This window comes from Diadema antillarum, unplaced genomic scaffold (assembly GCF_040938485.1).
Source record: "Diadema antillarum isolate AM-2024a unplaced genomic scaffold, OU_Dant_1.0 scf00000111, whole genome shotgun sequence".
In the NCBI taxonomy this organism is placed as follows: domain Eukaryota; kingdom Metazoa; phylum Echinodermata; class Echinoidea; order Diadematoida; family Diadematidae; genus Diadema; species Diadema antillarum.
This window is the reverse complement of record NW_027271000.1, coordinates 432,501-445,555: the sequence shown is the minus strand read 5'-3', so window position 1 is coordinate 445,555 and position 13,055 is coordinate 432,501. Positions and strand designations below refer to the sequence as shown.

Sequence of the window (13,055 nt, the reverse complement as noted above, 5' to 3'; positions counted from 1 at the left end):
TATGCACATTCTCTTGAATATGCTTCGTCATTAATACACACACACCCACAGAGGAATTTTTTCTTCGTAATTTTGAAATAGTGGAAAGTGAGGCAGAGATGATACACTGTATTGTATCAGATTGGTTGAATCTTGTTGAGAACAGAGTTGGCAAACTTCAAAAGAGTACATGTGGTGAATGTTATTATTAACTTGAAGCAAGGAGGAACACGTGTCATTCTCCTTTGTTAAACGATGAGATAAAGTCTGAAAAGTAGACTAATGATTGCTTTTAGATTGTGTATGGGGAGGAAACGATACTCCCAATCTTATTAAAGTGACTTTTGTCCTTGTTTAAAGGCTCTGCGAAATAGTGTCTCCAGCTTGAACAATCTGAATGGCATGGTTCCAACATGCCACCCGAGTATTTGGTTCTCTGTTAACATAAAGCAATGAAAAAATGGGCTTGAAAAGAGACTTCATGCTCTGAAAAAAAAACAAGAACAACAACAACACTAAACTTTTGTGAAGAACAGGATCAAAATATTTATTCTATTCTATTTTTTTTTTTTTTTTTGGTGTGGTGATATATGGTCATTGATTTCTTGATAGTGATATCATAGTTTTTAAAAGATTGTTCTATGCTTGAGTGTTGTTGGTATTGTTGTTGTATGTTGTTTTTGAAAGGCATTTGAACATCATTCAGCTCAGCCAGTAAAGTTTGGCAGTCCTGGAATTGAACCACCTGATTGTTAACCCGTTGAAGACGAGTCCCAAGTATACTAGGGCAGGTGGCTATGGGAAATGCTTGTTGTAGCAAAATCAGCTTGTCCTCAAAGGGTTAATCAGTGTCTTAAAAATCTCTTAGAAGCATTGTACAACATCACTTAAAGGGAACGCAAACCCAAAGAGCAATGTGGATTGAGTGAAAGCAGCAACATTAGTAGAACACATCAGGTAAAGTTTGAAGACAATCGATGCAAAAGTTGTGAATTTTTAAAGTTTTGGGGTTGGAACCGCTGGATGAGGAGACTACTAGAGGTTATGACGTATGAGTGGACAACAATACAAAGAAAATTCCACAAAATTCAATTTTTCATGAATATTACAAATTCCATCAACTTGATACTGACATAATACATGCACAAGGGTAGCAATTATTCCCCTTGCTTTCTGAAAGCGGTTAGTCATGTGCTCTTTCATAATGCTAGAAAAGAGAATTTTTGTTGAATTTCCTTTATATTTTCTTTGTATTGTTGTCCACTCATACGTCATAACCTCCTCGTAGCCTCCTCATCCAGCGGTTCCAACGCCAAAACTTTAAAGATTCATAACTTTTGCATCGATTGTCCGATTTTCCTCAAACTTTCACTGATGTGTTCTACTAATGTTGCTGCTTTTACTAAATCCACATTGCTCTTTGGGTTTGCGTTCCCTTTAACTTCCCAACATTCCACAGTGATGTGACTGTCATGCCTTTTGGAAGGGGGTGTGGGGGGGGGGGATGGGGGAGGGGGGAGTAAAAATGTGCCAATACTGCTACTTGTAGTAATGGCTTCCCATCTTTTCCAACATTCCTCCTCTTGAGGTTTATAATGGCAGTGTCTGGAACCAAGGCTAATGGAGGGCATACACTCTCACTGCACTTTCATACCGATACTTACATTAAACTCTGTTGATATAACCAGCCTGAGTAGCTATAATACCAAACTGTCAGTGGTTGCTTATAGTATGTGTAATTCAATACCAGGAAATGGGGGAGGAAGGGGGAGGGAGAGAGACTAGAATTAAAGTGTTAAAGTGTGACTCAATCCACTTGTAGATTTTAATTGATCAACTACAGAACAAGGAAATAGGCACAGAAGTGGAATCTTGAGTATTTCAGAATGTGTGACTATAACGCAGGTGCAATTGGTTACTGAACCTTTTTGTTTCCAGAGGTTTTGACTATAAAGCTGTTTTGTTTTAATTCAGGGGAACATATTTGAAACTTACTTTAAAAATGTCATTTTTGTGTGTTTGTGTGTGTGTGTGTGTGTGTGTGTGTGTTATGTATCAAAGCCTTGTATTATGATAGTTAGAAAACCTTGTAATTTGATAGCTATCTTAACCCTTTACCATATTAAAGATTGCTTGCAATGTCAATCTTTGCCCACTCAAGGAAGTTGTATATTTTACACTCGATGGATTCATTGTGTACTTAACTTTGCAGACTAGAATGATTATAATTTGCATCACTCAAAGTGACACGTATAATTACAGCTACCCACCCACCCCTCCCCCCCCCCAACACACACACAGGCACATACTTGTACCCACAAGGACAGTCACAGGTTGATCAGTAGATTTCAGGGATGGGAGAGGGGAGGGGAGGGGGACAGCCACTGGAGATTCAGACGTAAAAGGTATACTATTTCCAAAGGTGTCATAAAAGACTACCTATGAAGCACTGTAATCCTTCTGAAGACATTGTTCTACTGATTTGAAATGTAGTCTTTGGGGTTGATTCTGCCAAACTAAATAACTCTTCTTTGAAATTGTGCCCAGACTGTTGACAATCATATCATATTATACAACTTTAGAAATGCAAACACCAGACTGGTCCTGCAGGCTATACTGCCACTTGGGAAATTCAAACTTCAGACTATCACCATTGCCAACTTGAGGAGTAGCTCAGCAATAATTGTTTATGAGAGGTAATCTGATTGTAGACGTGGTTTGATCATACCGTATGTCAGCTAACAAACTGAAGAACCAGCATTAGAGTTAGATGGTCTTTTTTTTTGTGGAGGGCAATCCAAATGTAACTGTCTTTGATCAAGGAAAAATGACAGTTAATATCAGCTAACAAGTTGTGTTTCAAGAAATGCAGACTTTTAATACAGTAAACTAGGCACATGGGGCATAAAAGCTTTTATATGTTTAGTTATGGCACACCTACTCGTTCATTGACTAAGAAGTTACAATATGATCTGAGTCAGAATTATTTCCTTTCAGGTCAAAGGTTAAGGGCAAGTACAACTGGGAGGGGAGGGGGGAGAAAACAGAAAGGTTTGGAAACCACTGTGTTCATAATTGTGTGTGTGGGGGGGGGGTAGAGGGAGGGGCAAGTCAGGTGAATTTGTAGACATTCAAACAAGTTAACATTCTAAACTCACCTTGATTTTATTTTTATGTGAGTCAGGATAATAACATGTTACTTATTAGTCACTTGCATCAGGGCACAATTTTGCTTGTTTCTGTTGGATAGATAAAAACTGTGATGTAATATCTTCAACTGGCCTCTTATATCATAGCACTATATGTCCATGTATCTACTATCTCATATCTATCATTTGTTGTACAGATGGGGGGGGGGGGGAGGGGGAAGGTACCCTACTCGTGTACACCATCAGAAAGAAAAAGATCTGTTATTGTGAAATTCCTTGAGAAGTAGATCAGGTAAAGGTAAATGTGCCAATGTCCAACAAAGTGATATTGTCTTTTGTCTCGCATTCTATCTAACTACCAAGAAGTCATTGACATTTACATTGTGGATGGGGGCGGTGGGGGGGGGGGGGGGGGGGTGTATGCTTGGAGGGGGAAGAAGAGAGGAGAACTTAAATAGTATGTATCCGAACTAGTTCATGAGATGATATGTCGGTCAATGTGGGGGAGGGTCAGTAGGGTCAACGGCCGGACAGCCATGGGGATGGGGATTGCTCGCTTCCTTTTGTTATGAGTAGAAGTTGGTGGCTGGATGTAATATGAATCAGGCGGCTACAAAATCCACGAGCAATTGGTTTGTAAGTTTGTAACATTGGTAGAATCAAATTCCACTTGTGAGCAGGTTATTGCATGTTTTCCCGCTCTTGAAAATATCGGTGCAATAAAAGCTCCACAGAGCACCACAAATTTGACCTGCGATAGACAGAGAAGAAAGTTATGAAAATATTCAATGTTTTGTGCTTTTAATAGTCTGTGCTTCTTCTAAAGTCCAGCACTCTTTTTGTTCATTTCAAAGTTGTAATTACAGTGCATAGGCCTACATACCCATATGATAGAACCCATGGCCTAATTCTTTTTTTATTTTACATCTTTTTATGCATTGGTGGCATTTATAAGAGTATGCGATGTGTGTGTGTGTGTTGCCATATATGTATTTTTTAAAATATTTTTGCACACTTTTATTTTAAATTTTTGTTTTACATTCTGCCAATCATCCACAATTACTTTTCTGCTCTGATATATAAATAGAATGTCTCTTCTTAATATTCAAGTGTAAAAGATTCTTCTTGTATTAAAAACAAAACAAAACAAAACAAAACATAGATTCATCAGTAAGTCTCACGTAGTCTGGAATTTGATTCACCTGTGATGAGTAAGTCCATATCTAAGGAAGATGGGCATAGAGGCCAAAAATTATTCCTCTCCATGCTTACACCACCTCACCAGGATAGGGCAGGCAGAGCATGGTGAGCCCCTGGACAACACGCGCAAATTTCTGAGATGTTTCCGTGGCGATTTAACTGGAGAACCTGTAGGCATGAGGCTGTCCCACTGCATGACTGTTACACTATCAGAAATTACTGAAGGGGAGGGGGAATGGATCTCTTCTACATAGATTCTTATTAGTATTTCCATCTGTGTTCAGAATGCAGTCAGGTGGAAATTTAACACGTGAGGACGGGCTGATTGGCAATACTGCAAATTGGATATACTGCAAAAATGGAAATTTTTTCGGTGTTGAAATTTTCGCACATTTCATGCAACCAGAAACTAGCGCAAAAATAAAAGCATGCAAATAATTCTTTTTTGTTATATACATGTTTTAGATGTTCATGTCTTGATTCCCCAGAATAAAAAAAAAACATGCAAAACTCATGTTACCAAGCCGAGTGCGAAAAATTACTCACGCAAAAACATCCACTTTCACCATAACACCCATCTTCCATAGACAACTGGCCAAGCATATTTGGGACTACTCTTCGATGGGTTAAACAACAACAACAAAAAGGGGGCGTGAGATAAGGGAATGTGTGACAGGCTTTGAGACATCATTGAGAAAGAGATTTCTCGGAAAAGAATCTCGACAACATGCCGGAGGCATCAAAGTTGTGTTTACAACTACACAGATCAGACAACTACTAAAAGGGCTCAGTCAATGAAAGTGATTGTTTGCAATGCAGACATAAACATGTAGTTTGATACCTGTGTGAGGGTCATGGTGTTTTTATCTTCTATGGTCACCTGCACTTAAATCCTGCTGAGAAGAATCTCTTGGAAAGTGCTTGTTACCGATTACGCAACATACATTTGTAGCTTGGTGGATGACCATGCGGCTAAACCCGTTGAGGATGGTTTGATTTTGCTACAACACACATTTCCCATAGACACCTGCCCGAGTATACTCTGGACTCATCCGCAACGGGTTAAGAAAGAGAGGCTATACTAAGCCCCTTTAACCCATTGAGGATGGACTGATTTTGCTATAACACGTATTTCCCATAGACACCTGCCTGAGTACATTTGGTTTAGTGAAGTATTACACTTTAGACTGATCAGGTACTAAAACTGGTTACACATTTAACCCCGTTTTGCGCCATTACTTACAAGTAGCTGTAACTTGCTGTGCTTATTCATCAGCATCGATTCATATGATCATGTTATGCTTCGAAACCTGGTCCTAGTTGTAATGTTTAACCCGTTGAGGACGAGTCCCGAGTATACTCAGGCAGGTGCCTATGGGAAATGCATGTTGTAGCAAAATCAATCTGTCCTCAACGGATTAATTGCAAATCCACTCAGGTGTAGTAATGTGCCTCAGTTTAACAGGAAGACCATGGTGACACAATAGGGACCGAGGGGATTAAGTAATCTCTATTCATTGACAATTTAGTTTCCAGATACAGATGTATCTGTGCTAATCAGTAAAGAATACACTCCTTTGGATGTGCCAATCAGCATAGAAGGCACAGTAAGAGTTAAGTGTGATTTGTACATGTGTATGTGACACCTACATGTACTTTAAGCCATTGGTAGATGCAACCTAGGTAGCCTGGTACACATACTGTTGAAAGGACAATATCTCATACAGAACAGTTGAAATAACATAGCTTTAAACTAAAGTGTCATTCTAATTTCATCCTTCAGGATCCCCTCCCCTACTATCTACAGGCATCAATTTAACAATTTTCGTCGCTGGGGTGACAAGACCTTGTATCTGAAATTTTGGTGAAAATGACTTTTTTTGGATCAATGGTCAAATAATCAGTTAAGTGATGTCCTGTCCAAATCTCAACTGTCTTACTCCAAAAATGACGCCACCACGGCATGTCAAAGGAAAGGCTATCCCATTCGCTGTAGTGCTTTGGCCGCCATGTTTTTCGGCTCTCCTGAACATTTGACATTTTGTAGATATGAGGTCTTGTCGCCCAGTAACGTTTTAACACTCAAAGAAAATGTATGGATGTGGAAGAAACTCTCTTATTCTAAATGGTTGACCAGTACTTTTTCTCAACTGGGTTATCATGTTGTGGTACAAAGATGAAAACGTTTTCTCCTTCCAAGAAAACTCTGATAGAAATTTGAAAGTCCAGTAAGCATCGAAAACAAAGGACAAGGTTTATGATATTGTGTCTGTTGGACATGCTGGCACTAACACTTGCGATGTCCAGTTTGTATCCTTCAATGATTAAAAAATGGAAGAGTAGCCTCACCATAGAATTCAGGCTTGACTAAGTATGGAAATCAGGATGAGGTCATACAGAAATAATCTTCTCCTTTATAAGGAGCTCGCTCCCTTCACATGCTGGTAGTATCGATCCAAAAGGCAGAGACTTTGGTTGTCCAAGAGTGGCTCACTGTCCTCTTGCGTCCACTCGTATCTGGACGCTTTGGACGTGCTGGACGTGGTGCGAGACAGCTAGCCATCAAGGGAGAATCGTAGCCAGAGAGATCTTCTGGTTGCTGCGAAACCACTTACAGTACATCGTGAGAGGAGTTTGCATTACTCTTTGATGCGAGTTGAGCTGAACGCCTTGTCTTTGTGATGGATGGTTCCGAGTCAAGTGTGTCTTTCTTCAAGGAGTTGCAGTCGCAAGTATGTCCCTGCTGTTACGTGTTCACCATTTCTTTAAACCCGTTGAAGACTAAATCCGAGTATATTCGGGCAGGTGTCTGTGGGAAATGCATATGGTAGCAAAATCAGCCCATCCTCAACAGGTTAACACTCATTACCAATCTTCCCTCCCCATCCGCATAATATATTACAATATTTAGGGTGATGTAGTGGCATTCTGTTGTGCATGAACAAAACTCATGTCATGACCTGAATATTTTCATTCATCTTTTCCAAAGGGAAGAGAAGAAGTTGTTTGATCCCCCTTTTTTTTTTTTTTTTTTTTTTTGGGGGGGGGGGAGGGGGATGAGATATTTTAGTCTGATTTCCAGAGCATATTCTCATTTGCGTTCACCCCAAATTTGTACCTTCTTTGCATGGGTGTTACCCTACCACAAGAGAAGGAATCATTGTCTAGTTCCACTTGCCAATGGAGTGAATGAGAGACTGGATTCTCAGTAATCGAGGACCACATGATTTTTGCAATAAAAATTTGTGGAACCTCCAGCATTCTTTGTCATTGATGTCGTGATGGCGCAGCATTGTTGTGTTCATCGTTTGGTGAAGCTTGTTGCTGTCTGGTGGGGAAATGTCAAAACAGTCCTTCCAAAAAGGGGGAGTGGATATTTTGGGGCAACAACTTTGTGCAACCTGAGGTTTCTAAGGCTTTTGTGGTGGAGCGTGTGACTTGCACTCATCGAGATCACCCCCAATCCCACCTGTTCCGTGCTTCTATCTCTGCCACTTATGATGATTTGACTCTTTCACAATGAGCATTCCTCTACGACCACAGATACACGGCCAAGAGTTGAAAGGGGCTCAAGATTTTGAGAGAAGGGTCTGGAAAACCTACATTACTCATGAACCCATCCTCCCTCTTTACACCATCAAAAATGCGACGTGGTGGTTTCTATGTACATAGTTTGAATGACACCTTCAAATCCCTGAAAGAATCGTGAAGAGAAGTGTGTCATGATTGTTATACAGAGATTCATTTCAGGGTTGGTTACAATTAGAGAATCAATCATCTTCTAGTCAGCTTTTTTTCCTCTTGCTTCTTCTGTCTTTCTTTTTTCTTGTGTATCACTTGTACTCTCAAAGATAACTCTTCAAGCAAACAATTAACCCTGTACAAAGTGAAGAAGCTGCAGATCTGCAAAGTAGTTCTGACTGCATAAATCTAGAAGCAGAAGTCAAACCCCATCTATCATACTGCCATCAGCTCTCTTGAGGTATTAAAAAAAGGATAAACCGTCCTTTTTCACTACCCACCTCAGTTTTTCTTTGCCTTGTGAATGAATCAACTTTCATTTTCCCTTTTCTTTTTTCCCTTTCTCATCGACCACAGCAAATGCTGAACAACCTCGGCCAGTGGGATTTCAACATTTTCAAGTTTGACGAGATTTCGAGAGGTAAGTGGGAGTGAGGCGTCGACAAAACACTAAACAGTTCAACCATACTTTTTGTGGCCTTGCGCAGATTAATATTCACTTTCACCTCGAGTGGATGAAGCTCGTGATTATGATACATTAATCCTTTAACACACCATTCCTACTTAGGTGCACATGTTTGCTATTGCAGTTTAACCCTTCAAACGCCCATGTTGCTGAGTATGTGTACAAGTAAACTATGCTGTCGACCTATGTGAGGTGTTCTTCCACCTCTGGAACATATTTTTGGTGGATTAACCACCTCAAAAGCGGGATAGCAGAGTACTGACATTGTAAACGGTCTAGTAGCTTCTAATATAGACTCGGTGAAAACAGCAGGTAGAACCGCACTGTCAGTTCCCTATAGTTCCTTTGCCTTCGGTCCCATACACAGTAAACCATGTCGCTAGACACCAAACCTCTACCTAATCTTTTGGCAAAGTTCTGGAACCGCAGACCCAGAGCCCAGAAGTGGTTGTGGCTCTTGAGATAAAGTCATTGTCATATGATGTGGGTTAATCAGTTTCTATAGGCAAGAAAACTGATCATTGTATCAAAAGTCTTTCAACCAAATGAAAAGCAGTGAACAAAAAAGAAGTTAATGTGAGAGTAATTTTTTGTAATGATTTTCACTCTCTATGTGGTGCCCCATTTCATAAAGACATTTTCAGGTTAATGTCACAAATATTTCTGCAGTTACCGTAGCAACAACTTCAGAAGCTCAGGGTCTAATCTCTTGGTACCTAAAGCTGCCTGTATAATAACCAGAGCTGATGCAAGCTGCGATGATTATTTGGAAAGACATTGTCCTGTGGGGTCCAGAAATTAGTTTTTTTTGTGTGTGTTTTTTTTTTTTGGTCCCAGCACAAAAACCTCATCATTCAAGTAGATTTCTGAAGAAATCAGAAGTTGTAAAAAGATGTTAAGACTAAGAGTGAAGTAGTGATTAAAGAACTTGGAGTGTGGCACCCTCAGAGTAGGGCAGCTGCATTTGAAGAGATGCTGTGTACCATGACGAACTGATATACGAGAGCATATGCTGAGCTTTCCTTAATCTATCATACTCATAAATTATCATTTAAGTAATCTTATCTATACTCGTATCAAGATGTCAGTGTGATGCAAGTGCGTTGTCAGATTCCATCCATACTGCTTCTGTTTGCCTTTACTGAAAGTTACTGGGTGCTCATTGCAGAACTCCATTTTAGCAGCTTTCAGGACAGTAATTATGCTGAAGGAGATATGGGAGTATGTAGGAGTAGAGTGATAGAATGTGGAATAGGTAAATGGTTGAATTGATGGCAGATTGAGGCTATGTAAGCACTAACTTTTCAGTAATTTTGATGTGAATCCATGCAACCTAATTTCTAAAATTCCTCAGTATGTTTGCGCAAAAAAAAAGCCAGAAGTTCATGAGCACAAAATCATCAGTTTCTATGAGCATCTTGTTGTTAATTAGGAGTGGTTTGTAAGAGATTTCATTCTCAGGTCTTACTTATGTAATGCTTGAAAACATAGTTTGAATCACAATAAAGTAAAGGCAATCACATGATGATATAGTCAGAAATGGATACCAGAACTGCCCTCCCACGCATTGGTAATAAAGGAGCCACTTGCGCCCACCACCTTGGAGTGCAAAACGTGTAGACGGGGATTTCTACGACTCAAATGTATTTTCACTTTCATTTTTTCACCACATGAACACATACACACACACACACACACACACACACACACACACACACACACATACACATACACACATTATGACCGTTAACCCTTTCTATGCTGTAGGGACCTGGGTTAACCTGCCAAGCTTTGTCATCAGTATTCAGGAATCCCTCCAAACTTGAACTAGTTGTAAAGTTAGCAAGCCGCCCACTCAGGTGTAGCAATGTATCTGCCTCAGTCCAACAGGAAGGCCATGGGGACGCAGATGGGGATCAGTGGGATTAGGTAATCTCTATTCATTGACAAATACATTGTAGTTTCCCCGACATCTTGAGCCAATCAGCAGAGAAAGCACCCCGCTATGCCTACTAGTCAGTTAACAAGGAGGCATAGTAAGGGTTAAGGGAACACTAAACAAAAGAAGACTGCACCAGACCCTTCAATATTGAGTTGTGAACTCGTCCCACAGACAGACTGGGATTATTGTACTCGTGTCGACGCCACGCCACATAATCGGATGCTGAGGAGGAAGTCGGGATATAATTTTTCAGTAATATCAATGTGAATCTGTGCGACCTAATCTCTGGAATTCATCAGCATGTTTGCACAAAAAGCCAAAAGTTCGCGAGCATAAATCAAATGGGAAGATTAGGGACTGACGTAGATGACATCTCAGTTATTTGATACTTTGGTTTCTGTTGGAAAGGGGAAAAAACATGAAAATCATCCATTTTCCATTTTTTCCCCCAGTTTGATTCTTCTTATACGTGTATAAACTGCAAGCAGTAATGCATTCAACACATTTTATGCGTACTCTGCACAATCAGTCACTGCAGGCAAATCTTGGATCACTCCAATATCATCACTCAATGTCGAATCATTGATCATCTTCAGGCTTGATTGAGGCAAACATTATAGGAAGAACAGGAACCCTATGGGGTTCAAACAGCTCTGGTTAAGTTATATAGCCTATACCTCTTCAAGCAGTTTAATTTGTTGAGGATAGGCTAATTTTGATGCAACGCGCATTTCCCATAGACCCCTGCCTGAGTATACTCAGGACTAGTCCTCAACGGGTTAATGATGTTGTTGCAGCATTTGGGGTTTATCATTATATTCATCGACAACTGTCCAAAGGAGTATCAAGTGAACTGGAAGTTGTCATGGTGATACACTCCCAGTCTTCACATCAATTTTCTCCAGGCATTTTTTCTCATAACAGTCATTAACCCATTGAAGATGAGCTGCTTTTGCTATAACACACATTTCCCATAGACACCTGGCCGAGTATACTTGGGACTACTCTTCAATGGGTTAATAACGTGGTGATTTCTCTACTCCATGATGAACATGGCAGTTATCATTAGCATCATCACCATCTGCTTCAGTCTCATCTTCAATATCATCGTCTTCTCCATGAGCATTTTCTCCGTCTCCTTTGCCTCATTTTTCTTCCACGTCTATTTCTTCTTCTGCATCATCATAACCATCTCCTCCATTGGCTCCCCCTCTTACCTGTTGTCCTCCCCCAACATCATCATCATCATCATCATCATCATCATCATCATCATCCTCATCCTCATCCTCATCCTCATCCTCGTCCTCATCCTCATCATCATTTCCTTCTACTTCGTCTTTTTCTCCCCTCCCCCCCCCCCCAATCATTGTTATCTCTGGCTCTTTTTCCAAAGCCACGCAGACGTACACATGTTCCACTTTTCCTTGCAAACTCCGGTCTCCCTCAGGCGACGTTTCTCTCTCTCTTCCTTGCCATCGTGGAGCAGGGGGGAAATGGAAGAGGGGATAACAGGAAGAGGTGCTCGATTCCCATCGCCGTGGCAACGTCGGATGATGCATTCTGCAGCCATCAATAACAAGCTCAGCTCTGCAGGTGTTTAGCTGTGCATTTCTTCCTCTTCTTTCTTCATTCACGCAAGGAGAGACCATCCTCAGAAGCTGAATTTCACTTTTGTGACTCCCCCCCCCCTTTTTTTTTTGGGGGGGGGGGGGGGGGGGGAGTGGGCTTGGATGCATGCACATGTTCACCCCTGTCAGAGACAGTCTCGTTTCGCATGCATGAAGGTAACCTAAGATGTGTACAGCTGCATATCATTCAGAGACATCCCCCCATGGCATTTATCTCGAAGGGAGCTTTTGTGCCGGTACAGTATGATTTGTAGGCGATAAAAGTGTTATCCAACCATGTTGCCTTCTTTTCAGAGTTCCCTCCACAACTCATATCATGCAGTTGGCTCAGTGACTGCTTGCATAAAAGGAAAATTGATTGCTAGATAGATGACGGGTTGAATGAATTTGAGTATTCATTTTTCCTCCGAGGGCAGAATACCAGAATCTGAGAATGACAGACTGTGATGATTTTGTGTTTGGAGAGCATGCATGTGAAGAGTTTGTTTGCAAAAACCGACAAGTCCATATTTGCCAAATGGAGATATTTGCGATTAAAGGTCAAGAAAAATAAAGAGAATAATAAGAATATTTTTGCTTCTTTTGACCATAACTCAAAAAATGTACCTTTATATGTAGTGACCGATATATCATTTAAAAGGTATTATTTTGTACTTTATGACAGAGACCGTACTTCAAAATCTTCAAAAATGGACGTATCGGTGTTTGCGAACAAACTCTTAATGTATTTCCTCCAATGATCTCTCATGACCTCTAATGAACTCTCATTACAGAATGTCCCCCAAATGCACTCAATTTAATGTCTGAATGTGATTACCCTCACAAGAACATCACAGAGTTTGTTTTTCTTTGTAAGTGTAGGACTGATGATCGTCAACTTACGGACACATAGTCATTCCTCTTTGATGAGGAAATAGCAGTTCACAAACATTGAGTGCAAGGTGATATCA

General features: G+C 40.4%; 1 pseudogene; it reads left to right on the top strand.

Moving 5' to 3' along the window:
* LOC139719527 (uncharacterized) overlaps positions 1-13,055 on the top strand; it is a 329,065-nt pseudogene that overhangs the window by 285,259 nt on the left and 30,751 nt on the right.